Source organism: Peromyscus leucopus, chromosome 2, assembly GCF_004664715.2.
Source record: "Peromyscus leucopus breed LL Stock chromosome 2, UCI_PerLeu_2.1, whole genome shotgun sequence".
NCBI classification, from domain to species: domain Eukaryota; kingdom Metazoa; phylum Chordata; class Mammalia; order Rodentia; family Cricetidae; genus Peromyscus; species Peromyscus leucopus.
Window position 1 is genome coordinate 8,982,824 of NC_051064.1, and position 7,811 is coordinate 8,990,634.

The following is a 7,811-nucleotide window of genomic DNA, read 5'->3' on the forward strand; positions in this document are numbered from 1 at the left end:
AAGGATCAAGGTCCTCCCATGACACTAAGCATATTGGTGGCTTCCCTGCCTTTGTCTTCTAGGTCACAGAGTAAATGACTCTCTCATTCTGCGATGAGTAAGAGGGTAATGAGAATAGGGAGTGAGAAATGTGACAAAGGAGTCTTCCTTTCTATTATTATTGATGTCTTCTATTTCAAATAAAAAAAAATCACAAAAGTGTCTTCCTATTAAGAATCATATATTGTGACACTCTAGAGATGTTTTGAGGTTAAAAGCACTGGCTGCTCTCCCAGAGTGTCTAGGTTAGATTCTTAGATCTCATGTGGTAACTTACTAACATCTGTTACTCCAGGTGCATGGGATCAGTTACCTTCTGGCCTCCAGGGGGCACAGAACACACATGATGCACACACACACACACACACACACACACACACACACACACACACACACACACATATATATATATATATGGGCAAAACACCCATACATGCTTTAAAAAAATTACGCATTCCAGTAAACAAAGTAAAGAAACAAGCTTTGCATTTTTTATTAAGAAAATTTTTATTCATTTTACATACCAATCACAGATCCCCCTTTTCCATCCTCCCGCCCCTCCAGCCTCACCCCCAACTCACTGGCCATTCCCTTCTACAAGAAAGTAAGGCCTCCCATTAGCAGAGCCTAGTATATTCAGTAGAGGTCCAAGCCCTTCCCCCTGCCTCAAGACTGTGCAAGGTGTCCCACAATATGTAGTCAGCTCCAAAAAGCCATCTCATGCACCAGGGATGGATCCTGATCCCACTGCCAAGGGGCCCCTTAAACAGATCAAACTACACAACTGTTTCACTTATGCAGAGGGCCTAATCCCGTCCTGTGGAGGCTCCTCAGGTCTTGATCTAAATGTCATGGGTTCCCACTAGTTTGGTTGGTTTGTCTTTGTGAGTTTCTCCATCATGATCTTGATGCCACTTGCTCAAAGCTTTGCATTTTCATATTGAAACTTGTCTTCTATGTTGCCCAGGAAAGTTCTGTTGCTCATGAGTTTAAATATGCTCTAGATTGATTCTCAGAGTAAATACACATTTATGCTTCCTCTACTTTGTAATCCATTCTTATAAGAGTTTGACACCCTCAAATGTTATAAATTTATTATAAATTATTTTGTTTCTTAATAATTTGTATTTTAATAAATTGTAAATGACAGGAATATTCTGAAGTTTAAAGAAAAGATGTATCATGAATCTTAAAAGGTCCTATTAAATAAAAAACACAGAGCCAGATAGTGGGGTGAACACTGAAAGTTCAGAGAAGCAGAACAAGCCACAGCTAACCTGACCTTGCCAACTTCTCAGCTGATTTTGTTTCCTCAAACTGGAAGCCTCTGAGTCCTCACCCAAATGAATCTCAGCTGAACTGCTGCTCAAAAGCCTAAAAGCTTAAAAAGCCTCTAGTTCCTGGTTTTAATGCCTTATATACCTTTCTGCTTTCTGCCATCACTTCCTGGGATTAAAGGCGTGTGTCACCATGCCTGACTGTTTCCAATATGGACTTAAACTCACAGAGATCCAGATGGATTTCTGCCTCTGGAATGCTAAGATTAAAGGCATGTGCTACCACTGCCTAACCTCTATGTTTAATATAGTGGCTGTTCTGTTCTCTGACTCACAGACAAGTTTATTTGGGTGCACAATATATCAACCACAGAAAGAATATCAAGAATGTAATAATTATATGTGCAATAGAAAATATAATGGGAATTTTCTCTGAATAAATACATTATAAGTCATTTCTTATTGCATTTACGAATATAAAAGATCATTTTATAGTAAAAAAAAAAATATTTAATTGTACTGCTAAGTAGCAGTGTTTCTTTACAGGCAGTCAAATTAACAAATTGAGAAAAGCTTATTAGTTCCCAATGACTTAATCAGTAGTTTATGAGAGTAAGAAAGGAAAATTTGCATACAGTAAAGACACTGAATGTCAGCAGGGGAAGATTCCTTATCACCCAATGGGTAGCTATGTCTTTAAATAAACTTAACAAAGTAAAAGTGCAGGTTAAAAAGAATATACAGACTGTGGCTGTGAGTCCATGAAAGCTGACTAAGGTATTAAAGTGTACATATATCCAGGGACCTGCCTCGGGAGCTTCATTTAAGTAGGTCTCAACAGTCATTTCTGTAAAGATAGAAAGAAAAGTATGTCAGACAGTGGGTAGAATGATTCTCAATTTGCCACACTGGGTGGAAATCTGGAGGGGCTCCTCTGCTCCAGCAATGAGTATGCAAAGTAAATCAGTGTGAAGTATTCCATTTTCCTCTTTTCTCTGTTCTTTCTCTCCTCTCTCTGACTTTTCCATCTCCCTCCTTGCTGTGGAAGAATCCTTTTCTACACTATGAATATATATTCCTTTCAGTGGTTAATAAAAAGCAGATAGGCTGATAGCTGGTCAGGAAGTTAGGTGGCCAAGCCAAACTGAGAATGATGGGAAGAAGGAGGGAGGAGCCAGGAGAGTCATTAGCTAAACTCAGAGGAAGCAAGATTAAGAATGTTCTACTGAGAAAAGGTACCAAGCCACTAGCTAAGTATAGATAAGAATTATGGGTTAATTTAAGTGTAAGAGCTGGCTAATTTATAATTAATACTTCTCTGTGTGGTAATTTGAGAAGTGGTTGCCGAGTATTTGGGAGATGCTAGAGGGGCAGAAACTTCTGATTACACCTCTTCTCTAATGTATCTTTTCTACTCTTCTTTCCTGTATTTCCACTTTTTCTCACCTCTTATCTGTTCCCCCTCTGCCCTTTCTTCAACCTCCTCTTTCCATGCTTTGTCCCATCTCTCTCCCTCTTCACCTCTCCCTTTCTGCCTTCTCTTGCCCACTCTTTCCTTTGCTATAGACCCACTATTTCCTTCCTGGCTTTCACCCCTCTCCTGTCTTACTACTTCCCTCCTTTGAACATTTCCCACCCTCCCTTCTCCTCTCTCCACTGTCCCCTTCCTTGTCTTCACCACCTTTACCACACTCTGTCCTCTTCCTTCCTCTCTCTCTTCTCATTCCTCTCTAACACTACCCTTTTCCTGACCTCTGCTTCCCTTGCTTCTAATTCCCTCATTTCCTGCTTTTCTTCCCCTCTCTCTCCAACCTCATCTCTCATGTCTCTCCTCTCTCTACCTCTCCTTTTCAATCCTCCCTCTATCTCTTCTCACCCCATCTCTCCACTTCTTTCACTGTATTATAGATGAACAGTCTTATTTAATAGGAAACACAGAGCCAAATGCAAAGTTAAAAGCCCAAGAGGTCAGAGCAGTAGCTAAGAGCTACCAACCCTTTCTTACCCTTCACTGCCGCTGCTGTCCTTCCCCTCAGGAGGCCTACTTCCTATGTGTCTGTCCTTTTATTGACTTTCTGTTCTGTCTTCTCATTGGTTATAAACCCAACCATGTGACCTCCTCATCACTGCCTGTCTATACAGACCTCCAGGTCTTCTATGGTTGGTATTGAGATTAAAGGCATGTGTCTCCATGCTGACTATATCCTTGAACACACAGAGATCTACCTAGCTCTGCCTCCAAAATGCTGGGATTAAAGGCGTGTGCCACTACCGCCCAGCTTCTGCTATGGCTTGCTATTAACTCTGACCCCTAGGCAACTTTATTTATTAACATACAAATAAAATCACATTTCAGTACAAATAAAATATCACCATATTTCCCCTTTTTTTGTCTGAGTTTATCAAATGTTACTGGATTGGACATTGTTATATATTAATGATGTGTTTCATCTGAACCTGTCAAATGTTAATAGACTAGGCATTGTTAATGTAATTCTTGACTGTATATATTGTGTATACCTATTGGATAGTTTTTCTTGTATTAGTTATAAACTTTTTTTTTTAATTTTAGACAAAAAAGTGGGAAGTGTGGTAGTATTGTGTTCCCCAAAATATTGTGCACCCTAATAAACTTATCTGGGGTCAAAGAACAGAACAGCCACCAGATACAGAGGCTAGAAAATGGTGGCACTCAAGTCTTTAATCCTAGCATTCCAGATGCAGAAATCCCTCTGTATCTCTATGACTTCAAGGCCACACTGGAAATGGCCAGGCATGGTGACTCATGCCTTTAATCCCAGAAAGTGAGCCTTTAATCCCAGGGAGTGATGGCAGAAAGCAGTAAGATATATGAGGCCTGAAGATCAGAAACTAGCAACATTTGGCTGGTTAAGTTTTTAGGCTTTTGAGCAGCAGTTCAGCTTAAACCCATTCTGGATGAGGACACAGAGACTTCCAGTCTGAGGAAACAGGGTCAGCTGAGGAATTGGCAAGGTGAGGTGGCTGTGGCTTGTTCTGCTTCTCTGATCTTCCAGCAGTCACCCCAATACCTGGCTTCTGGTTTGTTTTTATTAATAAGACCTTCTAAGATTCCTGCTATAGTGTATCATTCTTTTTCCTCTTCTTCCTTCCTCTCTGTCCTCTTTCATCTCCCCTTTTTCTTTCTTTCTCAAATCCCCATTTTTCCCACTCCTTTCCGCCTCATTTCCCCTGTGATCTCCACTCACTTCCTCTTCTCCTCTCCAGTATCATCCAGCCCTTTTCTTTCCAGTTGTCCTCCCCCATTCCATGTCTTCTCTGATGGCCCCCTCCATGTCCCTGCACTGTTTCTTCCTTGTCCCTGTCTATCTGTTCCTGCCTGCTCTCCTTCCCTTCTTTCTCTCCATTTCTTTCTCTCAGCTGTTCATGTTTTTTTTCCATTTCTCCTCTCTCTATCCTTTTTCTTCTCTCCAACCCCCTCTCTAATTTCTCCCCTTTCCTCATTTCTGTATACTTTCTTCCTGAGACTCCATTGTCTCTCTACTGCCTTTCCTCCCTCTTCTCTCTCCCATTTACTAGTCTTTAATTATTTTCACTCCCTTGCTTCTCACCGTGTTCTCTCTACCTCTGTCATCTTTTCCTACTCGTCCCTCGGCTTTATCCTCCCTCTTTTTTATGTTTCCCATTCTTGGTTCTCTCTCCTCCCATTTCTCACCTCCCTCCCATGACTCTCCTCCCTCCCCCTCATTCTTCCTCTCTATCATTTTCTCCTCCTTCTGTCACCCTTTTCATTGTTATTCCTTCTGCTCTTGTCCCTTCTCTTGCTCGTTTCTTCCCCCACTTCCTATTCTTCTCTTACTGCCTCCTTTCCCTCTTTCTCTTCTCTGCTGTCCCCTGTAGCTAGAGTTTTCTGCCTGGCCCACAGTCAGGACAAATCTCTCTCACCTGCCAGTCCCACAGCCGCTCAGACCCAATCAAGTAAACACAGAGACTTATTTTGCTTACAAACTGTATGGCCGTGGCAGGCTTCTTGCTGCCTGTTCTTATAGCTTAAATTAATCCATTTCTTCAAATCTATACCTTGCCATGTGGCTCGTGGCTTACCGGCATCTTTTCATGTTGCTTGTCAGGGTGGCGACTGACTGTGTCTCCTTCTGCCTTCCTGTTCTTTTATTTCTCCTCTCTATTAGTCCTGCCTATACTTCCTGCCTAGCCACGGGCCAATCAGTGTTTTATTTATTGACCAATCAGAGCAACTTGACATACAGACCATCCCCCAGCACAGCCAAGCGCAGACCATCTCAGACACCTGCACTCAGGCCCGTGGTCCTAATCATCCTCTATGCGGACCTGCTGGGTAAAGCCACGAGGAACCTGAGAATGGGCTCCCACAGGACATACAGAACATCCCACAGCAGTCCCCAGCATCTCACCTTTCTAGTCTTTCTCCCTTCTGCTTGTCCCTTCTATAATGCTTTACTCACATTAAGTGTCCCCCAGCTCTTCCCAATCAATTCTCTCTTCCTCTTGTCTCACATATCTCTCCCTTCATTTTTACCCTGTGGGCTTTTTTACTTTACCCCCTGCCTCTTTTGCCCCACCCTTTGCCTCTCCCTTCTCTCCCCTGTCCATCTTTCCTCTGTTCGCCCTTCCTGTGCTGTCTTCCTTCTTCCCTATTCTTCCTCTCTCCTCTCTCTGACAGAATCGCCCACTTGTGCATCGCTGCCTTGTTGTTCTTTACTTCCCCACATTCTTCACTTCACCATTTCTCCTCTCTTTACCATGCCCTACTCTCTCCCTTCAGTCTTTCATCTCCCTTGTTTTCCTCACTCCCATTCTCACTCCCTTCCCTCCTCTATCTTGTCCTCCCCATACCCTGTCCCTTCTGCCATTTCTATTTCTCTTCTCTTCCACCTCTAAACACCTTCCTCCTCTCCCCTCTTTATTTCTCTTCACCTTTTCCCCACATCCCCCTCACACTTCTTAAAACTCTGCCTCTTCCCAGTGTATTTCTACCTCAGTTCCACTCTCTCACCCCCTCTCTGCCCTCTCACTGCTAACCTTTTTCTACTTTTCTCTCCTGTTCATCACCTCTACTCTTTCTCCCTCCTCTTCCTCCTAGCCCCACCATTCTCCCCTAACCGCTTTCTGCCTCTCTTCCTCTCCTCTCACCTGTCCACTTTTACTTTCCTTCCTCATTGTATCTTCCTTACCTGGCATCCCTTTCCTCTGCTCTTTTCTTGTCTGCCTCCTTTCTGTTCTCTCACCTCTTTTATATTCCTCCTTCTTCTCACCCTCCTCCTCACCACTTTGTCCTCTCCCCTCTCTTCCCTCTACCCCTTTCTCTCTCTCTCTCTCTCTCTCTCTCTCTCTCTCTCTCTCTCTCTCTCTCTCCTCTCTTCAGTTTGCCTTCTCTCTCCATTTCCCCTTCTTTCTTTTCCCGGCCCTTGTGTCTCCTTTCCCCTTTGTCTTACCTCTCATCTCAATACCCTCCCCCTCACCAAATTCCACGTCCAATCCTCCCTTCCTTCCTTTCATCTCCCTTCTTCTCTCACTCACTTTTCATTCCCCTCTCACCTCACTCCCATCACTCCTCTTTTGTCTCCCTTTTCCTCTTCCTCCTCCCTCACTACTGCCCTTTTTCCCTGCTCCACAGTGTAGATGTAACCAACTGTCTTATTAAATAAGAAACACAGAACCAATATAAAAGAGAAAGCCGAGAGGTCAGAGCTCAGAGCTAAAACCTTACCCTTCCTGCGGTGCTCCTAGCTCTCCGAAAGAGACCTACTTCCTGTGTGTATGTCTTTAAATAGTCTTTCTCTTCTGCCTTCTCATTGGTTGTAAACCCAAACACATGACTGCCTCGTCACTGTTTGTAAGTACAGCCCTCTAGGTCTTAAAGGTGTATGTCCCCAATGTTGGCTGTATCCCTGAACACACAGAGATCTATGGGATTAAAGGCGTGCACCACCACCACACTCTTTCTATGGCTCTAATAGCTCTGACACCCAGGAAACTTTATTTATTAACATACAATTAAAATCACATTTCAGTCAAATAGAATACCACCATACCCCAGTCTCTCCTTTTTCCAAAATTCCCTTTAATCTCCCCTCCCAATTCCACTCTTTCTGTTCCCTTTCTCCTATATGCTTCTCTTCTTACTCTTTCTGCTCTTTGCTACCTCTCCCTCATTCCTTCCTCTTTCTCCTCCCTCCCTTCTTTCTTCTCTCTTTTCCTTAAAGCACTCTTCCTTTTCCTTAAAGCTTTCTCCACCTCTCATCTTCCTTTCTCCCCTCTCCCTTTCTCTTCTCCTCCTCCTTTCTCCCTCCTCTCCTATTCCCTCTCCTCATTTTCCCACTCATCCTGGCCCTGCTCCCCTTCTTCTCTACTCATTTTTCCATCTCCCCTCTCCCATCTTTTCTCTTCTCTTGCTTGTGTCCCTCCCCTTCCTCCTTCCAAGAATAAGATTGTTATTTAAAAGAGAAAACATAACTAGAATTTTTCTGTTATTTG